Source organism: Lithobates pipiens, unplaced genomic scaffold, assembly GCF_037356315.1.
Source record: "Lithobates pipiens isolate NorthernLeopardFrog02 unplaced genomic scaffold, aLitPip1_a1.2 Scaffold_41, whole genome shotgun sequence".
Taxonomy (NCBI): Eukaryota; Metazoa; Chordata; class Amphibia; order Anura; family Ranidae; genus Lithobates; species Lithobates pipiens.
The window spans coordinates 2,087,150-2,107,594 of record NW_027507861.1 but is presented as its reverse complement, the minus strand read 5'-3'; the positions used below and the strand labels follow the sequence as shown (position 1 = coordinate 2,107,594).

The 20,445-nt window shown below is 43.3% G+C and overlaps 1 pseudogene; it reads right to left on the bottom strand.

Annotated features, from left to right (window-relative positions):
• The window catches only part of LOC143956757 (uncharacterized), a 381,180-nt pseudogene that overhangs the window by 38,332 nt on the left and 322,403 nt on the right, over nucleotides 1-20,445 (bottom strand).

Sequence of the window (20,445 nt, the reverse complement as noted above, 5' to 3'; positions counted from 1 at the left end):
TAGGGACAAGGGGCGGTGTCACATGGGTTTATGTCATATGGGTTGGTCACATGGGTTGATGTCACATGGCGACAGTCTCAGCATCCTCCGGGACTGTGACATCGTAAGGGGGCGGGGTCACCATGTGACACCAACCCATGTGACATAAACCCATGTGACACCGCCCCTTGTCCCTATATAAGTGGCAGTGCAGCCCGCAGACCCCGACAACCAACGGCCAGGGTTGTCGGGAAGAGGCCCTTGTCCTCATCAACATGGGGACAATGTGCTTTGGGGTGGGGGGGCCGCGCGGCCCCCCCTTCCCCAAGGCACCCCCCATGTTGAGGGCACGCAGCCTGGTACGGCTCAGGAGGGGGGGGGACCCCCACGCCAATTTTTTTCGGCGTTGGGGTTCCCCTTTAAGTCCATACCAGGCGGCGGGGCCAGCGACGTCTCCTTCGCGGGCCCTGCCTACCTGGAGACCCGCTCGAAATTAGCGGACTTTTCTCCGGGCGGGAAAAGTCCGCTCATTTCAAAAGTACGGCGGACTGGCATACATACGGCCGGATTGTCCGCCGAAATGCGAGTCCGGCGGGAAGATTGGAGTGCAACACGGCATTCTAAGTCCGCCGTACTTTCGGGTCAAAAAAGTATGCCGGAGGCTACACACGGGGGGATTGTTTGGCGGACTTGAGTTTGCCGGACTTTTCCACCGGATTGTTTGATCGTGTGTACGCGGCATTAGGGTGATATTCTATTTGCTAGTATCTTGGCATACAATTTGATGTCCACATTAAGTAACGAGATTGGGCAGTGATTGGGGATCAATGTGGTGTCTTTACCTGGTTTGGGAATTAGCGTGATGTGTGCTTCAAGGAGATCAGTGTTAGGTCGGGTGGACGTAAAAAGGCTATTAAATGTGTCAAGAAATTGTGGAAGTAATATGTCGGAAAAAGATTTACAATAGGCTGCCGGGAGGCCATCCGAAGGCGGCCGAAAGCTGACGAGAACGAGAGAAGGCGGCCGAAAGCCGCCGAGAACAGCCAAAGGCGGCCGAGAACTACCGGGCACTGCCAAGATACACAGGACATCTTGGCAGCGCATTTTTAAAAATAAAATCTGAAATTAACACTGACAAGGGGACAACGATGCACAAGGCTGCATTACAAGGCTGCAATGATGGACAGGCTGCATGACAAGGCTGCAAATTACACTGATAAGGCTACATTGATGGGCATTTAAATGTAAGTTTTTTTTTCCTTAATTTTACCTTCTAAAAGTTTTTTTCCTTAAAATTCCCTCCTAAACTTGGGGTGCGTGTTTTACGCCGGCGCGTGTTATACCCCGATAAATACGGTAATTAATGTTTCTCTGCTTACTCTGGGGGTTTTATGAGAACAGATAAAGCTTCCCATCGCTTTTCTTAAGTCCCTCATAAGTTTTTTTGATGGTAATATAGGTATCGTTTGAAAAATATATAACAATATTGGCAGTATTTCCATCTTTACTATATTTATTTTTCCTAACCATGAATAGGTTATTTTATCATATTTTTGCAGTATTTTCTTTATCTTATGAACTGTTGTGTTATAGTTCAGTTCTTGTCTTTTTTTTTCTTTTTGGGATATATATTCCCAAATATTTAATCACATCTTGTTTTCATTTGAATGGAAAATGCTTTTGGAGTAATATTTGTGTTTTTTTCTTCAAGCGTAATGTTCATCAGCTCAGATTTGTCATATTTTACCTTAAAGTTACTCAGTTCCCCAAATCTATCAAATTCTTTTATTAAAGTTGGAATTGTTGGAATAGGTCATCTGCATACGCAGCCATTTTATATTCCTTACCCTTAATCTTTATCCCTTTGATGCCCTGATTTTCTCTTATGGCTTTCATGAGATGCTCCATCACTATTATATATAACAATGGGGATAAAAGACATCCCTGTTGGATTCCATTTGAAATTTTTATATACTCTGATAGTATTCCATTTGTTTCTAACTTTAGCTCTTGAATTAGTATATAACGCAACAATCCTTCCTAACATTTTTGGCCCCATTCCTATCTGTTCTAATGCTTCTTCCAAGAACTGCCATCCCACCCTATCAAATGCCTTCTCAGCATCTCTAGTTAGAAGGAATGCTGGGATAGCAGCTCTCTGAGCATATTCCATCAATGTACAGGTTTTAATAATGTTGTCCCTTGTTTCTCTCCCTTTTGTAAATCCTGTCTGCTCCAAACTTATACACTCTGGTAGAATAGATGTTAGTCTTTTAGATATGATCTTTGAATATATTCTTATATCTATATTTGTCAGAGATATAGGTCTATAGTTCTTGCATAGTGTATGGTCTTTCTCTGGCTTTGGTATTAATATAATATGAGCTTCTGTACTTTGTGGTAGGAATGTTTGTGTTTTGGATATAGAATTATATGTCTTTTTAAGGATAGGTATGATTACATTTTGAAAAAACCTTAAAAAATCTAGCAGTGTATCCGTCTGGACCTGGGCTTTTCCCTAAAGCCAGCTCTGTAATAGCTTGTTGAATCTCTTCAATTGAAATTTCTTCCTCCAAATCTTCTACTATTTCTTTAGGGAAATTAGAGCCGTTTCTCTTACATATTTACGTATCTCTTCTATCTTTCCATTTTTTTACTTATAATCTTGTTGTTCTTCTATGTTATATAATTTGGAGTAATAAATATGAAAAGTTTTAGATATTTCTACTGGATCATAAGTCATATCCCCGTTTGATTTCAAGATTTTTGCTATAGAACTCAAGGGTTGCTGTTCTTTTAATGATCTAGCCAATATTTTCCCAGATTTATTTCCGTATTGATACCACTGTATTCTATTTTTATCTCTAATCCGAAGGGACTCTTCGTCAAGCACCAATTGTAACTCCATTTGCTTATCCTTTAATCTTATTTGATCAGCTGAGTCCAAGCTCTGCTTATGTATCCTTTCCAGATCTTCAATCTCTAACAAAAGTTGAGATTTTCTTTGTTCTTTTTCTTTTTTTATTCTTGATCCGTGCTTGACAAATATCCCCCTCAATACACACTTTAACGTTTCCCATTGAGTTGGGAGTGCGGTCTCATCTTTCTTATGAATTATTAAAAACTCTTTTATTGCTTGCTGAATATCTATGTAAAACAAAGATACACTCACTCTTTCCCCATCTACTGTGTATCACCACCGCGCTGAACAAAAACTTTAAACTAAGCCTTCACTTTATAAAAACAAAATGTGTACAATAATCCTTATCTAAACGATAGAATAAGCAGCGCTGAATATAATATAAATACACACCAGTGAATTAAAAAATATTAAATACTATAGATCCACTCCAGTGAACATGAATTACTAAATGTTACTTCACTGTGCAAACCCTGCCTTGTGCATACAGAAATAGAAAAAAATAAAAAATAAATAACTTGTATCAAAATCAATTAACACAAATTATTATATAGTGCATATCACCAGATGAATAGTGATGGCAAATACATACAATCTATTGAAACAAATCACCCTGTGACTAAATATTGTTTAGCACTGAAAATAAATAAACAGAGAACGAGAATCAAATGAATTGTTTCAAGTTCTATCAGACAGTGTCCACTTCCTAAAAAAATTGTTACAATCACCACTGCGAAACTTCCTGAGAACATAATATAATGTAACCCAGTGAAGTCATAGCCCATACGTTGAATCTTTGGATCATAATCCAAATAATGAAATAGTGAAAAAAAAACATTAACCAGTGTCTCTTGAATAAAAAGCAGATTACATCTCCACTCCTCCACCACCCCGCTCTAGATGTGACTCCTCTCCTCTTATGTGGTTACACTCACCCGCTGTATACGCCTCGCACTTTTGTGTTTGGCTGGATACGCTTTTCCCCTTTACAGGGTTTAAATGGGATATCCAAATTTGCAATGTGGAATACAGTGCTGTAGTGATATATTTTATATATAGTGGGTAGATGATTAGTAGTTATTATAAGTACTCTTCCGCAGCAACCCAATTCTTCCAGAGAGATGCACTTTATTGACTTCCAACACAGAACAAAGTCCTGTAACAGATGTCAAAATCCAACAGAGTAAATCTGACAATGAATATTTTTCCTAGACCTGTGTCTTCATAATCACACACCCAGACAAGCCTGAACGCCATGTTATATAGCCAACACATTGAATGGCTGAGCAATTTGATTGGCCTTTTCCATTAAATGCTTTGATCTTTGAGCTGTGAACAGCTGTAGTCATAAACTGCCCTAATTTGCATTCTTGCATATTAACATGAACAAGTTTCCTGCAATATGCGCAATTAGAATAACAGATACCACTTTAAAAACCTTTTGGTCAACAAGTCCCCTTTGATATGTGTAATTGAGTTGGCTTGGACAAGTCAGTCAACTGAAATCTGGCCTGGTCAATCTTGTAATGTATGTGTCCATATAACACCATATATAAAATACATGGACATACATATATATATATATTACAACATATACCCCCCACTTGGGTCGGTTCTAACTACTAGAACTGACCCATAAATCAAACCACAAAAAAATATCATCATGATTCAAGGTAATGAATGCTTTACAATGGCTCATATAAAATATGAAGATGAAACTGGTTACATCTCTCTTCACCAGCCTCTAAAATATCCCCATGAAACAGTTATTAGATAATATAACTTTAGGCCATGACTGGAAAGGATTCGGTAAACATCAGTGGCCCATATAGCTGTAAGGCCTTATATGTCACAGTCCATTCTTCAGTCTGACTTCATCACATCTTTGACCATATCACTGAAAGTAAACTTGGTATGCTCTGGGAGCTCCAATCCACATAAGTCCAGGATTCTCTCATCTCCAGGCTCAAGCTTTTCATTGTTAAAGGTTCTTTTACACAAATATTCTACTTTCATCTTCATAATAAGAAGAACCATCAATGTACCAGCACTCAATTTCAAGGTCAAAAGGTTTATATATGGCAGTAAAAACTCTATGCTGCAAACTATTTACTTGTACTTGACATTCATGAGTCCATCTGAGCATTTTACAATTCACATCTGCTTCTTTCCATTTCCTATTTGAGCAACGATGACCTGTCAACCTGACCTGTCAAGTACCTGAATTTGTTGATTGCCAGCCACAATTTACTTTTGTAAGTTGCCGTAGGCCGACCCCTCATAGCTTTCAATAGAGCAGTTGCTTGGATCATTCAGTCCATAATTCCACCTGAATGATATACCCTCACACGATGGTTCAGATAGAATCAGCGTGACATCAGTGTTTATTAGATCTTCTATCCAGACAAAGCGGCAGTGGAAATTATTGCCAGTATCCTCACCATGAAAGGTAGAAAGGTATTTTTCATCCATATATGTCATAGCCTTTAGTATATTATAAACAACTGATTCAACAAAGTTTCAAATCATGACTGGAGTGATGAATTTCACTCACCCCTCTTATAAATTTAGGAAAACCACCGAACATGCCATAACTTATGCTATACCAAGCCATTGTGCATCATCTCACCTTAGATGTCAAATATATTGATCAATATGCAATATGTAATATGTACGGATGTTATGAAAATTATTTTAGGTTTAAATGCTTCGCTCTGGTTTTAACATAAAGTTCAAGAAATAAAACATAGTGAAATATAAAAAAAAATTAAAAGCAAAATATATCTGGGAAAGGGGGGAAAATAAAAATAAAAAATAGGGCGTTGCGGAAGAAAAGTCCATTGAAAATAAAAGAAAAAAATAAATTTGAATGTTCAAAAAAAGGTCCATTGCTTGATGAATATTGAGAGAGTCCATGAATTCAGCGTTTCTCCCCCACTAGCCAGCAATTTCAGATACTTCTGGTGCTTCTGATATTCACATGCAAACGAGCATCACCGGCAACATCTGAAAGACAAAAAACTCTCCAACAAAAACTCATTAGCGAGGTCCTTAAACGTTGTTTGAAGTTAAAACAAAGCGCTATTTACACGTTTACAGTTTGAAGCGAATTCACCCCCCACTGCTAGAGAAGTGTCATTTGCATTCAAAAACAGATCTGGAGAATGTGCATCTTCATTTATCACACCCGGGAATCTGTTCAACTTTTCCAATAATGTGTAATGTTCTATTTTCAGCTTATCGTACTCAATCTTCAGGTGGTCAGATTTCTGTTTTAACTGAGAAAATGGTATCCAGGTCTTGGACCTCTTCTTATTATTATTTTGGTCAGCTCTGTTTTTCAAATTAAGATCACCTATGTTTGACCCGGAGTCTCCTCCCCGGGTGTTATCAGAAGATATTATCTTTTGATCTTTATGTTCAGTATTTGTCCTCAACAATTTGGTTAAATCCATTTTGACAGCCTGCTCACATGACTTTCTCCATAAATGGTCTGCTCTCAACAATACGTCTTTTAAATCACGAGGATTTGGCGTAACTAATAAAATATTTTGTTTGATATCTTCATGCAAAGCATCTAGAAACATATTCATATGTATCAAGCCACCATGCTCAAATGCAAGATTACTGACCAATAATTCCATAATAGTAGATATCCTGTGTGACAATTCATAGGGAGATTCATTTTGCATTTGTTGGATCTTCCCATGAATAGTAACATCAGAATGTACACCATACAAAACACATAATAATTCCAGTAATATGTCCCTTGTCCTCACAGGCTGAATACAGATCTGTTTAATTCTCATCCAAAGTCCACTTCCTATAGAATGTTGCAAAACTCTTTCTAAGTCAGATGGGTTTAGACTGTACACATCTCCGACATTCTGCAAGTCACAAAACCATTTTAAAAATCTGTTTAAATCATAGCAGGGAATCATTCCTAATTCTTTAAGAAAAAAACAACAACACAACACCCCTCCCACCCCTCCGTAACACAACACCCCTCCCACCCCTCCCTAACACAACACCCCTCCCACCCCTCCGTAACACAACACCCCTCCCACCCCTCCGTAACACAACACCCCTCCCACCCCTCCCTAACACACAATCCTTCAATCTATCCCACACTTTAAACCCAACCCTTACCCCCTCTTTCTATTTCTTCCACACTCAATTCACGCTACTCTCTCTTTTCCACACCACTTATCCTCTATCCAGGGGCGTAACTATAGGGGGTGCAGCAGTCACAACCGCAACTGGGCCCTGTGCTGCAGGGGGCCCATGCATCCCCCTCTACATATGGCCAGCAGCAGCATAGGCAGCTAGGGGTACCAGTGCACCATGCACACGGGTGGCTGGAGGTGGAGGGTGACTAGCAGAGCTCCATGCTCGACTATTGCACTGGCTGCTCTTTAGTTGTGCATTCCCTGCATGACCTGTGTCCTCAGCCGGCTCCTCAGAGTACCCCTCTCCTGCTCCATGCATTGCCGCTCAGTCCGATGTCTGTTCTCCCCAGCCAGATGGGGCACCTAAAAATAAAAAATAAAAATAATAAAAAAAAAACTGCTGATGCCAGTGGTGGAACTACAGGGCTCACAAAGGTCACACCTGTGACTCCGCCCTGGAGTTCCACCGCCGGACTCAGAGGGAAGGGCCCTGGCTGGGGTTCAGGGGGGCCCTTCATGGTTTCTTGCATCAGGGCCCTGAAGGTTCTAGTTACGCCACTGCCTCTATTTATTGACTTTAATAAGTCTAACTTACTAAAAGTAAGATCCCTATTGAGGGGGATTTGAAGCTGTTGATCCAGATTTGCTACCTCTCTGCTTTTCTCATGCTACTTTGTCCATTTCATTGTTTATCTTCTCTCTTTCCCTTCCTTCCTTCTCTTTTCCCTTTTTCTTATTTACCTCTATACTAATACCGGAATACCCCATCCTTTCTATCAACCATAAAAAAAAAAAGGGGAGGAGGGGAAACTCCAAAAAAAAGTGTTATAGTGAATGAATGAAATACTTGTATAGCGCACAATGCAAACTGAATCGCATCTGTGCGATAGTGACAAAAAAAATCAAACCTTCCCTTATATTCATCCATACCCATGCCTTTATACCCAATCTCCCTCCCATTAACCTCCCCACTTTTTTGTTTCCTACCCCATTTTTTATCTAAGTGCCTTTATATATTCATTTAAATTTAGTTAACTGTTAAACTTATATATAAAATGTGTGTATCTAGTGCTATACCATTCAAATTACCTTTTATATTACCTGCAATACCATCCCCCTATCAACCACATAATTTTATGTGGATTTTACCATCAATATCTCTCCGTGTTAAGTGATTACCATCCCACGTATCTTACATAAAGTGTTACATTCCTATGTGATTATTACATCATATATTTTAAAGTTACTATAATTTTCCCTCTTCCCCCTCATATTCCCTCCCACCCCCCCCTCCCTTCCCCTCCCCCTAGTCCCTTCATAGTTTCTTATGTTTTTTTAAAAGTTCTCTTGAATTCTTTAGGCCAATCCGGTAATTTAACTTCTGGGAGTTGAAGGGTCTTCGGGAACTCCGCTGGATCCTCAAGGTCCCTATATCTTACTATTCGACCTTCATATTGGACTTGCATTTGAAAAGGAAATTTCCATCTGTAATGCAGATTCTTCTTTATTAACTCTTCCAAGAGGGACTTTAATGCTCTTCTCCTGTCCAACGTAAATTTAGACAGATCTTGAAAAAATAGTAATTTTGTCCCTTCGTATTGTATGTGACTATTTTTCCGTACAGCTGTCATGATTTTATCCTTAGTTTGAGCGTAGTGCAATTTACATATTACATCTCTTGGCTTACTGGGGTCTGCTTTTTTTTGATCCCATAGCTCTGTGTGCTCTGTCAATTATTATTTCTGTTTTAGATGGATCCTGTATTATTTCTTGAAATATCCTTTGTAATAATGATAATAGCTCATTTGTGCTCACACTCTCTTTTAATCCCCTTATTCTTATATTATTCCTTCTGCTCCTATTTTCCTGCTCATCAATAGCTTTTATTGCTTGTTTTAGTTCTTTATCTTTTTCCATATTTATCATTCTTATTTCCATATTTTCTACCTTCTCTTTTGTTTCTATGGTAGCTGTTTTTATTTCTTGAATTTCTGTTTTATATGATTTTTCCAGTCTTTGAATATAATGATCCATATCTGCCCTAGTGGGTAGGGAGGATATATACGTTCTCATGTCCCATTTATCTTTATCCATCTCCTTTTTTTTTTCTATTAATATTTCCATAGTATCTGTTGGGGAGCTATTTCTAGGATGGCTTTCTGATTCCTCCCCTGATATCCCAGATGTTAGAGATGACTCCACTAAATTTGATCCCTCTCGAGATAGCTGTAGTGTCTGTAATGTCTGAGGTGATTGTGGTTGCGAGTATGGTCGCAATTGCTGAAAGAATTATTTTATATCAGTTGTTTGCGTCGCTTGAACCCCAGTGGTGCTTTTATTTATACCCTCCTTTTTTTCTTTTTTACTCCCACCGGTATGCAGCGTCTTGTTCCCCTTCTTTGGTGCCATATCTAGCTTCTATTATATTTATGGTTTTTATTTACTTTTTTTTTACCACATTCCATAGATTTTATCATTTTTAAAAACCTCAGGTCCTTCCACACCCAGTCACAGATTTCATTTAATATCATCTTTAACCATTGCCTTTCTGACCAGAAAATATGCGATATATAGAAGTTCATAGAATAAAATCTGATGCCATTAACACAGTTGTAGCTAATAATTAATACAGGTTTTTTTTTCCCTCTTTATTTTTTGTCCATAGTTTTTTATCCTTAAATCCTTATATCCTTATACTGTATCCTGCATCTCCAGCTTATAATTTCCTTATTACCATCTTCAATATTGTTTTTGGCTTTCAGTAATTTTCCATTCATACAGTTCCCTCACCCCCTCCACTGTCCACCGGGAGATTCCCGTTCAGATCATCAGGCTCCAATGCTGTCCAGCTCAGGGGTGAATCTGTTACACTTACTTTCTCCGCTGCCGGACTTGCGCACCTCCCAGGCTACGAGCAATCCCGCCGGTGCTGGTGTCTATAGCCACACTCGGTATACAATCTTTCACAGATCTCTGCTCATCTCAGACAATCTCAGAGTTTGCCCCAAGGTTTCCCGATCACCGCCGATTACTTTCCGAGGGCTTCCGATCGAATGATCGCATGGTTACCGGTCCCATCCCAACCTTAACGGTACAGTACGACGAGACGCTCGCCCCGGTCAATTCCCACTCCTCCTCCTTGGCCAGACAATCTCGGTCCTTGACACCATGGCACCCCACGGGCTTTCCTCTTCACAACCTCGGCCTCGGGATAATAGGTAGGTAGCGGAGATTCGACTTGCCAAGACCAGTTATGTATCACTTCTGTTTGTGTGCAGTTGCAGTTGCGGATTCAGATCAGGTATATCTAATATATCATCTCACCCACGTCTGCCACCTTACTTAGGACCTAGAGGGTCTCACGAAAGTCTTATGGCCATGCCTAGCGAGCCAAGCCAAGCAAAGCAAAGCTCCATATATCCTCGGCTCAAAGGAAAGAGAAACGCCAGATATAGCAGCATGCTTGCCTCACTGGGCCATCTTAGTCAGCAACTCCCCCCCCCCCTCCATCTCTCTGATGCATGCAGGAAATCCCTGTATGAGATAAAATATGGACAACATTCATCACAGCTGGGTAAATTCTTCTCATATTCATTCAACAATTAAAAAAAAAAATGATAACACTGAGTGTTTGCAAAGCTTACATCACATATCAATGAAAGGCAATAACTCCATTTTTATATTTTAATCATTTTTATTGGAAGTTCTCATATTGAACAATCAGTTACAAATTACAAAGTGTTACAAATGACAAGTGACATTGTCCATCCTTGTTTAGATAGACATATCACATTGACATGGAGGGATAAAACACAATATAAGTGGGATATTTGTGAGACAAGTCCTCCCTGTGCACGTGCCAATAATAAAGGACATCCAGGGACTCACACCCCCTTCACACACTCCCCACACATATATCCCCCTGCTTCTTATATGATGAGATCAGCCGTGGAGTATATCTGAGGTGTATATCAGGGTGTGCTTCTTCCCCACATGAGACCTGTGATGTCCAACAACATTCATATAGAAGACATTTCCCGCACTCAAGGCACTAATACACCTCAAGGGTTGTGTGGGATCCCTGATGTACAGGAAGACAGGAATTCAGTGAGGAACATTTCCCTCACTCAGGACAGGAATATGGCTTCTCCCCCGTGTGAGATCTCTGATGTGTGGAAAGACTGGACTTGTGTGAAAAACATTTCCCACATTCAGGACAGGAATACGGCTTCTCCCCTGTATGAGATCTCTGATGTGTGGAAAGATTGGACTTCCTTGAAAAACATTTCCCACAGTCAGAACAGGAATATGGCTTCTCCCCCGTGTGAGATTTCTGATGTCTAGAAAGATCAGACTTCCCTGAAAAACATTTCCCACACTCAGGACAGGAATACGCCTTCTCACCTGTGTGAGATCTCTGATGTTTGGAAAGATTGGACTTCTCTGAAAAACATTTCCCGCACTCAGGACAGGAATATGGCTTCTCCCCCGTGTGATATCTTTGATGTGTAGAAAGATAGAACTTCCTTGAAAAACATTTCCCACACTCAGGACAGGAATGTGGCTTCTCAACCATGTGAGATTTCTGATGTCTAGAAAGATCATACTTCCCTGAAAAACATTTCCCGCACTCAGGACAGGAATATGGCTTCTCCCCCGTGTGAGATCTCTGATGTGTGGAAAGACGGGACTTCTGTGAAAAACATTTCCCGCACTCAGTGCAGGAATACGGCTTCTCCCCTGTGTGAGATCTCTGATGTATGGATAGTTGGGACTTACTTAAAAAACATTTCCCGCACGCAGGACAGGAATACGGCTTCTCCCCTGTGTGAGATCTCTGATGTGTGGAAAGACTGTATCTATATGAAAAACATTTCCCGCACTCAGGACAGGAATACGGCTTCTCTCCTGTGTGAGATCTTATATGCACATTAAGTTGACATTTATAATGGAAACACTTCCCGCACTCAGGACAGGAAAACCTCTTCTCTGTTGGAAGGACGGCCCCGTCCCGCACAGTCTGAGGTTCCTCAGGATCAGAGGAAGACGATGGTCCATCTACACTGTGTGGTGCCGGATGGACATTTGAGGTGGTCAGGTTTTCTCCTGGACTATACTGTGTGATGTCCTCATCTTCTACTTCACAGTCTGGAGACAAAGTGAGACAATCCTCTGAGGTTTTCCTCATCTCCCGTCCATCTACTAAAATAGAAATACAAAGATTCTTACTAGACCTGAGCTGATTGGTTCCCCTAAACCAGGACTCCGCCCACATCAGGCAGCTTTGTCTCTGAGGATCTTACAATTCCCCCCTCAAGGTAACTAGTAAATGGGACCTCTGATCTCCTACCAGATCATTTCTTTATTCATGGACCTTAGTCAGAGAGTGAGGACACAACGAGAACTGTCTATTATAGGAGTGACAGTGATGAGGGGATTATAGGACGAGTGTCCCCTCCCCCTCTATCACTCATTGCCATCTTCCCAACACAAGAAGTCCTGAACTCCCTGATTTAGTCATGAATAACAGCGGGGCTGAGCCCCACCAGAGGTCAGAGAGTGAGGATGGGGGGAGAACAACCAAGATGAAGACTGGACTGATCCTGAAGACCCTCATCATTGGGTTATTGACTCCTCCCCCATTATCACTTTCTATTTAAGGGTCCAAAGTTGGAGGATGTTATCACATTATTATCAATATGTAGAAGTCTGTCCTCCAATCACATCATCAGATATAAAATCAAACCACTATAATCTGATTCCACCCTGAAATGAAATAAGTAATCAGGAAGCTGCTCACATAATACCCAGATATGAGGTATAACAGAATTCCTCCAGAATATGCAGCGCTGGCCCTTTAAATCTTATACAAAAAATGCACCACAGATGAGGTCATCAGGGGCTTGATCACGGATCCAATCCCTGATGTGATGTCAGCACATTGGGCGGAGCATAACAATCTAACGTCATCACGCCCATTGCGGCTGGACCGAGTGCTGAGGAGATACACTGTGCATGTCTACCGATGTGTGTGACAGATATTTCTATGTAATAAAGTGAGAGATGTTATAGATCTATACTATGTGGAGAGTTCTTCTTGTCTCGGGGCTGAGACTATACAGCGGGGGTCAGCAACCTGTAGATCACGACCACGTGACTGGTAGATCTCGGTCTGGGCTTGCTGACCCTCCGATGTCTCCTCTGTAGTGCCACCTCCAGTGCCATGCGGAGTGACACCAACTGCACTCCACCTCTAATCCCGGCTAGTGGTCTCCAGAGTGGTGCCAGCAGCAGAAGAAAGAGATCTTCAGGTCAGTGTGAAGCAATATACCGAGCATATTAGTATAAGGCTGCTTTCACAGTGATGTGCTGCGGTTTACCCACACCGCGGGTGCAGTGCAGTGTACTTGCAGCTTTCCTGTGGGTTTGCTGCACTTTTCCATAGACTTCTATTATATCCTGCAGGTTTGTTGCACTTTCTGAATGCAGGAGTTTTAATACGCTTTCAGAAAATGCCCCACAACTGCAGGATAATATAATCTATGGCAAAGTGCAGCTAACCCAGTAAAGTTGCAGATGCACTGCGTTGCACAGGTGGTGCAGGTAAACTGCAGCACCTTATAGGGGACTCAGAACAGTCAGGGTTCATTTACATTTGTAGTTTGGGGGGTGGGGAAACCCCATAGTAAAGATGTGTTTTAATCACCCCTGCCCCAACCACATCCATTTTAGCTGAAGTAGCTGGGGGTTTCCACAGGTCGTAGCCGCAACAGGAGTTATATGCATTGTCATGGTTGGTGGGTGTCATAGTTCATGGGTGTCATGGTTATTGGGTGTCATGGTTGGTGGGTGTCATGGTTGGTGGGAGTCATGATTGGTGGTTGGTGGGTGTCATGGTTGGTGGTTGGTGGGTGACATGGTTGGTGGTTGGTGGGTGACATGGTTGGTGGGTGACATGGTTGGTGGGTGTCATGGTTGATGGTTGGTGGGTTTCATAGTATGTGGGTGTCGCACCTACCAAGCATAACCCATTCAAGTGGATGAGGCCACTCTGCAAGTGCCCTGCAACCTTGTGCAGTACAGAAAATAAGGGGTTAAAGCAGGCAGCATTGTTGCTTTCTCACCACCTGCTTTAACCCCTTGGACCTTACAGAAGCATGAAGTTGTGGGGCTCCTCCATAATACCTTATTTACTTAAATGGGTGAAAATTGGCAGGTAGTACACTGCTGCTCCTCTGAAAAGTGATCCAAGTGTGTGTTGACAGGTGGTGAGGAGGTGATATGTTGCCTCCTCACCACCTGATTTACACCCATGATTGCGGTGCAATGCACACTATTGTGACACAGTAGTATGGCAATTAGAGGGATAACTCAGGTTTGAGGAGGTGACACTGGGCAATACTGTGCCTGGTGATCTTTGACTCATCCATGTTGTTCAGGTAGATCTCCACCTCGTTAAGGTTACCTACCTCTGCTATACAGACATATCCCTCCACCCGGCACTGCCAGCAAACAACAGAACTAGTAACCCCGGGAGAATTCCTCTGTCAGAGATCTCGCTAGATCCGGGTATGGGACAGAAGACCGAAGACACAATCCCCAGATGTCTAAGACAAGCAACACCTATAGAGAAAATCAACATTTTGCTGCCAGCTGAACCCCCCGAATCTCCATAAATCCATCCTAGATACATGAACTGTGTCTGCAGCACAGAGAAGGAAGATTATCCGAGAGAAATCCAGGAATACAGGACGGGGAACACAGCTCAGGAAAGTGACCAGGGGATTACAGGCTGATATCACCCCGCCCCCGCCCTACTCTGGACCAATCAGTGAGCAGTATGGGTGGAGGAATGGATTTGGTGTTAATGACCCACCTGTGCTGATCTCTGTAGGAGTGTCCTCCTCTATAAGTGTCCCCGTTATTCCATCCTCCTCCATAGACTGCTGATCATCCCTCACATACCTCTCTTCTTCTTCTGATTTCACCTCAAATTCTATATCCATTGGATCTCCACTCTAAATCAGGAAAATGAGAGAAAATATCATCTGTAAGATAGAAGATTTATTACTGTGACATCACAGATATAAAATCCACACATCTCCATCCATGTTCTAGATGCTCCATCCCACCAACCTTGTAATAATGGGGGATGGTGAGATCTTCCTGTGTGGAATCCCGGGAATACAGAGGATGGTGACATCTCTCTGGGGGGTTCATGTAGCTGGATGTCTCCACCATGGTGTCCTGGTACAGATCTTTGTGTTCTTTTAGGAACTTTGACTCCTCCATCACCCCATCCTCCACATCATCCTCTTCTTTTATCTCTTCTTTAACATCAACTTCAGAATCACTGAGGTTTCCACTCTGAATATACAATAAAAATGACATCAATTATAATGTAGTAAGGTCCCGGGCCCCCTTTGGTCTAATGAGACCCTCCAGAGTTAGGCACAGCTGACATCCTTCTATGCAGAGTGGGTTATGAGACATGGTGGGTGCAAGATAAAGTAGATTTATGGGCACCAGACACTTCTTGAATGCCAAGAGATTTATTGTTTCTTGAACAGAACTGTGGGAGAGAGGGTTGGGGCCAGGACACCCTTAGTAGTTGCAATGTAAATTGTCAGACTCTGAGACTTCTATAGGTAGACAGTCGTGCAGGGAAAGGCATCCAGCAAGACACCACATCTGCACGAGTAAGGAAGCCATCTCCTATGGCAACAGTCTTATAATAGTTTCTAACACAAGTTGTAACAAAATTCTTTACTTCCTCTACAATCTCCTTTTGTAGATCTTCACTCCACTGATCTCCCAGTCTCTCTCACTGGACTTGTTGATCCACCGCCACTGAAACCCCTGAGCTCTTCCAACCTTCTCACTCAGTATCTTCCTCAATCATCTCCCCCTCCTCCCTGCTGGGTCCCTAGCTTGGCACTCACAGATACTCCTCAAGTGTCACCTCACTGGCTGGCTCGGTCCCTGACTTGACACACAAGGCTTCTCTGCAAGCATCACCTCCGCTGGTTGGGTCCCTGGCTGGAAACCTGGTGAAGTTTCCCAATTCTTCACTGTCCCCGGTTGGTGAGAATGCTGCTCTGGTACTTGCTTCAGCTACTCACATTGGTCCCTGGTAATAAGGTGGATGGTCCCTTAGTGGCGAAAGCTTCCCCTCTACCTCCGTCCATGACTGGTTCTCCAGCTGTCAGAATCATCACTTCTGGTTGGACTGCAAGCCGCCATCCCAACCCTATGCTGCTCTATTGTTTCTGGATAGGCCCTCAGACAGACTAGCAGCCAGATGTCCCCGGGATAGGCCTCAGGCTCTGGCCTAGCAGACCGGGGAAGAACAACACACATCCACCCAGACAGTCATCCAGGTGGCACAGAACACCGATCACCTGACCTCACCAAATAAATAGGCTCTCCCAGCAGGCCAAGGGATTCAAGTAAATTCCTGCCCATTGGTTGAGACACCATATCTATTCCTAATCTTTCCTTGCAATGCCCTTGTCTTATCTAATGCCATCAGGTACCCGGCCACCTAGTTCCAGAAGAGAGAGGTGCAGCAATTCCAGAATTAGGGTGAGATCAATTGACCCCTAACCATAGGTGTGTGCAGCCTATTGCATTAGGGTGTGCACTCCAAAGTTCAAACACACATGAACGCCACATGCTGTCACAGGAAGGGTGCTCTGATGGTGGGAGACAGTTGATTGAGAGCATATTACGACACACCCTAAATACGGATGTAATGTGTTCCTAAGGTTGAACCTAGACTTTAATATAATGGGAACATTAACACTGGCCACTGGCACCCTCAACCACCCACATGGTGCTGTTCCTGGATAATGCTAATGCACATGAGGTGATTAGGATGTGCCCAGACACACCCGACACACCCTGTGTGCACACCTATGCCCCTAACAATTGGCCATGGCATCTATCACTTGGCAAATAAATTTAAGAGCAACCCTGCCTAAACATCAGGGTGCTACATCCTCCCCTGCCTAGGAAACTACATCTTGTAGTTTCACTGAAAAAAATAATAATTTGAGCCTTCAAGCCTGAGAGTGAATGTCCTGGCAAAAGCTGGGATGGGTGGGGAAACAAGGAAAGGAATAATAATAAAAGTAATACAAGGGGGGTGCCACATGAAATAAACATATGTAACATATACATAAGTGAATGGTAGTTCACACAAGGCAGATAAATATCAGACATTATGTACAATTTATGTGTGGTATACCACCCAAACAATTGAGGGAAATATAAACATCAGCCTTATATCCTAACCATCTATCTAATATATACAACAATAAAGAGCATGAATAGTTATCATTAGGGATGAGCCAAACACCCCCCCCGGTTCGGTTCGCACCAGAACTTGCGAACCGGCAAAAATGGGACACAAACATGAAAAATTGAAAGTGCTCATTTTAAAGGCTTATATTCAAGCTATTGTCATAAAAAGTGTTTGGGGATCCGGGTCCTGTCCTGCAAAAAAGTTTTAAAAATGTCAGGTTTTTTTCGGGGGAAGTGATTTAAATAATGCTTAAAGTGAAACAATAAAACTGAAATATTCCTTTAAATATCGTGCCTGGGGGTCCCCTTAGTCTGCCTGTAAAGTAGGGCATCTTTCCAGTGTTTATAAAGGAAAAATTTTAATTTAAAATTGCTTGTGGCTGTAATGTATTATCGGCAATATCCATAAAAATCATTGAAAAAAAAAATGGTGTGGGTCCCCCCTCGGCAGTCCATTACCAGGCCCTTAAGGTCTGGTATGGATTTTAAGGGGAACCCCGCCCCAAAATAAAAATAAAATGGTGTGAGTGTCCCCCCAAAATCCATACCAGACCCTTATCCAAGCACGCAACCTGGCAGGCTGCAGGAAAAATGGGAGGGACGAGAGAGAGTGCCCCCCCTCCAGAACCGTACCAGACCACATGCCCTCAACATGGAGAGGGTTTCTTGGGGTCACCCCCAAAACATCTAGTCCCCATATTGGGCCTCATCCCCAAAACCCTTGGCCGGTGGTTGTGGGGGTCTGCAGGTGGGGGAAAGTAGACGGGGAAGTGAAGGGGAGGGAAGTAGATGGAAAAGTGGTGGGAGAGGGAAGTAGATGGGAAATGAGGGGGGAGGGAAGTAGATGGGAAAGAGGGGGGAGAGGGAAGTATATGGGGTGGTGGGGGAGAGGAAAGTAGATGGGAAAGTGGAGGGGAGAGAAGTAGACAAGGAAATGGGGGGAGAGGGAACTAGATAGGGAAAAAGAGGGATCAATTCCTGTTATTTGTTGGCAGTGTGTGTGTGTGTGGGGGGAGATGCCCGCTATTAATATCAGTTGATTAAAAAAAATTGTGTTCACCGGGGGGAATGATGGGTATTAGTGATTAGTAGGAAAAAGGGGGAAGGAGCAAGGGGGTAAGAGGTTCTCAATAGAGAGACAGTAGGCACTGCTGCTCAGTGGTTGGACAGGGGGAAGTGGGGGGTAGGATGGTAACGGGGGGCAGAAGTGTGGAAAAGGGACAATAAAGGGACAGAGGGGCGGTGAAGTGGGTAAGGGGGAGTTGGGAGGACAGAGGGCTGCACAGGAGAAAGTGAGGAACAGGGGTTGGATAGGGGACAGGGGGGTAAATTGGGAGGCAGTGGAGAAACAAGGAGCTTAACAGGAAAACAGTGGGGGATGGGAAGGTAGTGGTGCTCAGTGGGAGATGAATACCTGGCTCATGGTGTCCTGGTCTGGAGGTTGATTTGAAGCTCCTCTGATGAGTCTTCTATAGTTGGGGTCCTCTCGGATGGTCCCTCTTGGCTCCTCTGATGAGTCTTCTATGGTTGGGGTCCTCTCGGATGGTCCCTCTTGGCTCCTTTGATGAGTCTTCTATGGTTGGGGTCCTCTCGGATGGTCCCTCTTGGTTCCTCTGATGAGTCTTCTATGGTTGGGGTCCTCTCGGATGGTCCCTCTTGGTTCCTCTGATGAGTCTTCTATGGTCGGGCGACTTCTGACTGGAGATGAAGGGGGAAATCTCTCCCAACTCTTGGCTCCTCTTCCTCCTGCTCAAAAGTTGTCCACAATCAGGGGAAAGTTCTCCTTAAAGTGTCTTTCCACCTTGTGGGGGTCCTAGGCCTGCAATGTGAGGATCTTCTCTGTCTCTCCTCCGTGTCCCCGATGGAAGATGGAGGATTCTTGTCTTGGATGAGAGGTGTGAGGGACGTTCTTTGTCTGCACTACAGATCTGGGAAGACTCCAATCACATTGTGAGCCAGCTTCCTCACAGGGAGCCCCTCCCCCACAGACGCCCTGGGGCCATGCTGACTACAATCACAGTGCGGGGGAGGGGGTTTCACAAAGAGGACCCCTCCCTCCATTCTCTGGGATGACACTATAGTTGGATAAATATAGAGAGAAACAAGACACACTTTTGGATTTCATGCATGTGCACTGCGCTCTTCATTAATCAGAGACTTTAATACATCTTTATATACCTGTGACTACGATTTTGGATACAATTGGTTTGGCACAGTATATGGACTATTTTTATTTCAATTCATTTTTTATTTTTATAGTGCAGCTTTTTTTAATTTTATAGTTGGATAAATGGCTCTATATTTAGGATGTATCCGGTCTATAAACCAGAGGCTCTGGGTGGACAGTTGGATAAATTGATCATTTGTGTGGGGGAGGGGGAGGTGATCTATAGGGAGTGTATGAGGGAGGGAAGTGACATGTGAGGTTATTTGTTGGAATCTGTTTGTGCAGAGAAAGCAGACAAGTTGTTATAAGTTTTTGTTAAATGGAGGGCTGTGTATGGGGGAGGGGTGAGAAGTCGGGGAGGGCTGTGTATGGGGGAGGGGTGCGAAGGTGGGGAGGGCTGTGTATGGGGGAGGGGAGGGCAGTGTATGGGGTTGTGCTGTGTATGGGGAAGGGGGGGGCTGTGTATGGGGGAGGGTGAAAAGTCAGGGAGGGCGGTGTATGGGGTTGTGCTGTGTATGGGGGAGGGGTGAGAAGTCAGGGAGGGCTGTGTATGTGGTTGGGCTGTGTATGGGGGAGGGGTGAGAAGTTGGGGAGGGATGTGTATGGGGGAGGAGTGAGAAGTCAGGGAGGGCTGTGTATGGGGGAGGGGAGGGCGGTGTATGGGGTTGGGCTGTGTATGGGGGAGGGGTGGTTACATGTAATGAGAAGTACAGACACTCTCTCTAATATTAGAGGACAGGATTGGACAATTCCAGTAGAGGGGGAGGGGAGGTAACATTGGGGCTCAGTCACAGCACACAGCCCATGTTATTGTGTGTATAATGCGTGTTCTCTGGTGTGCAGTGTGGGGGCGCTGTTGTGCGGTGTAATGAGGTGTTAGGCTCTCCTCTATAGGAATCTATGGG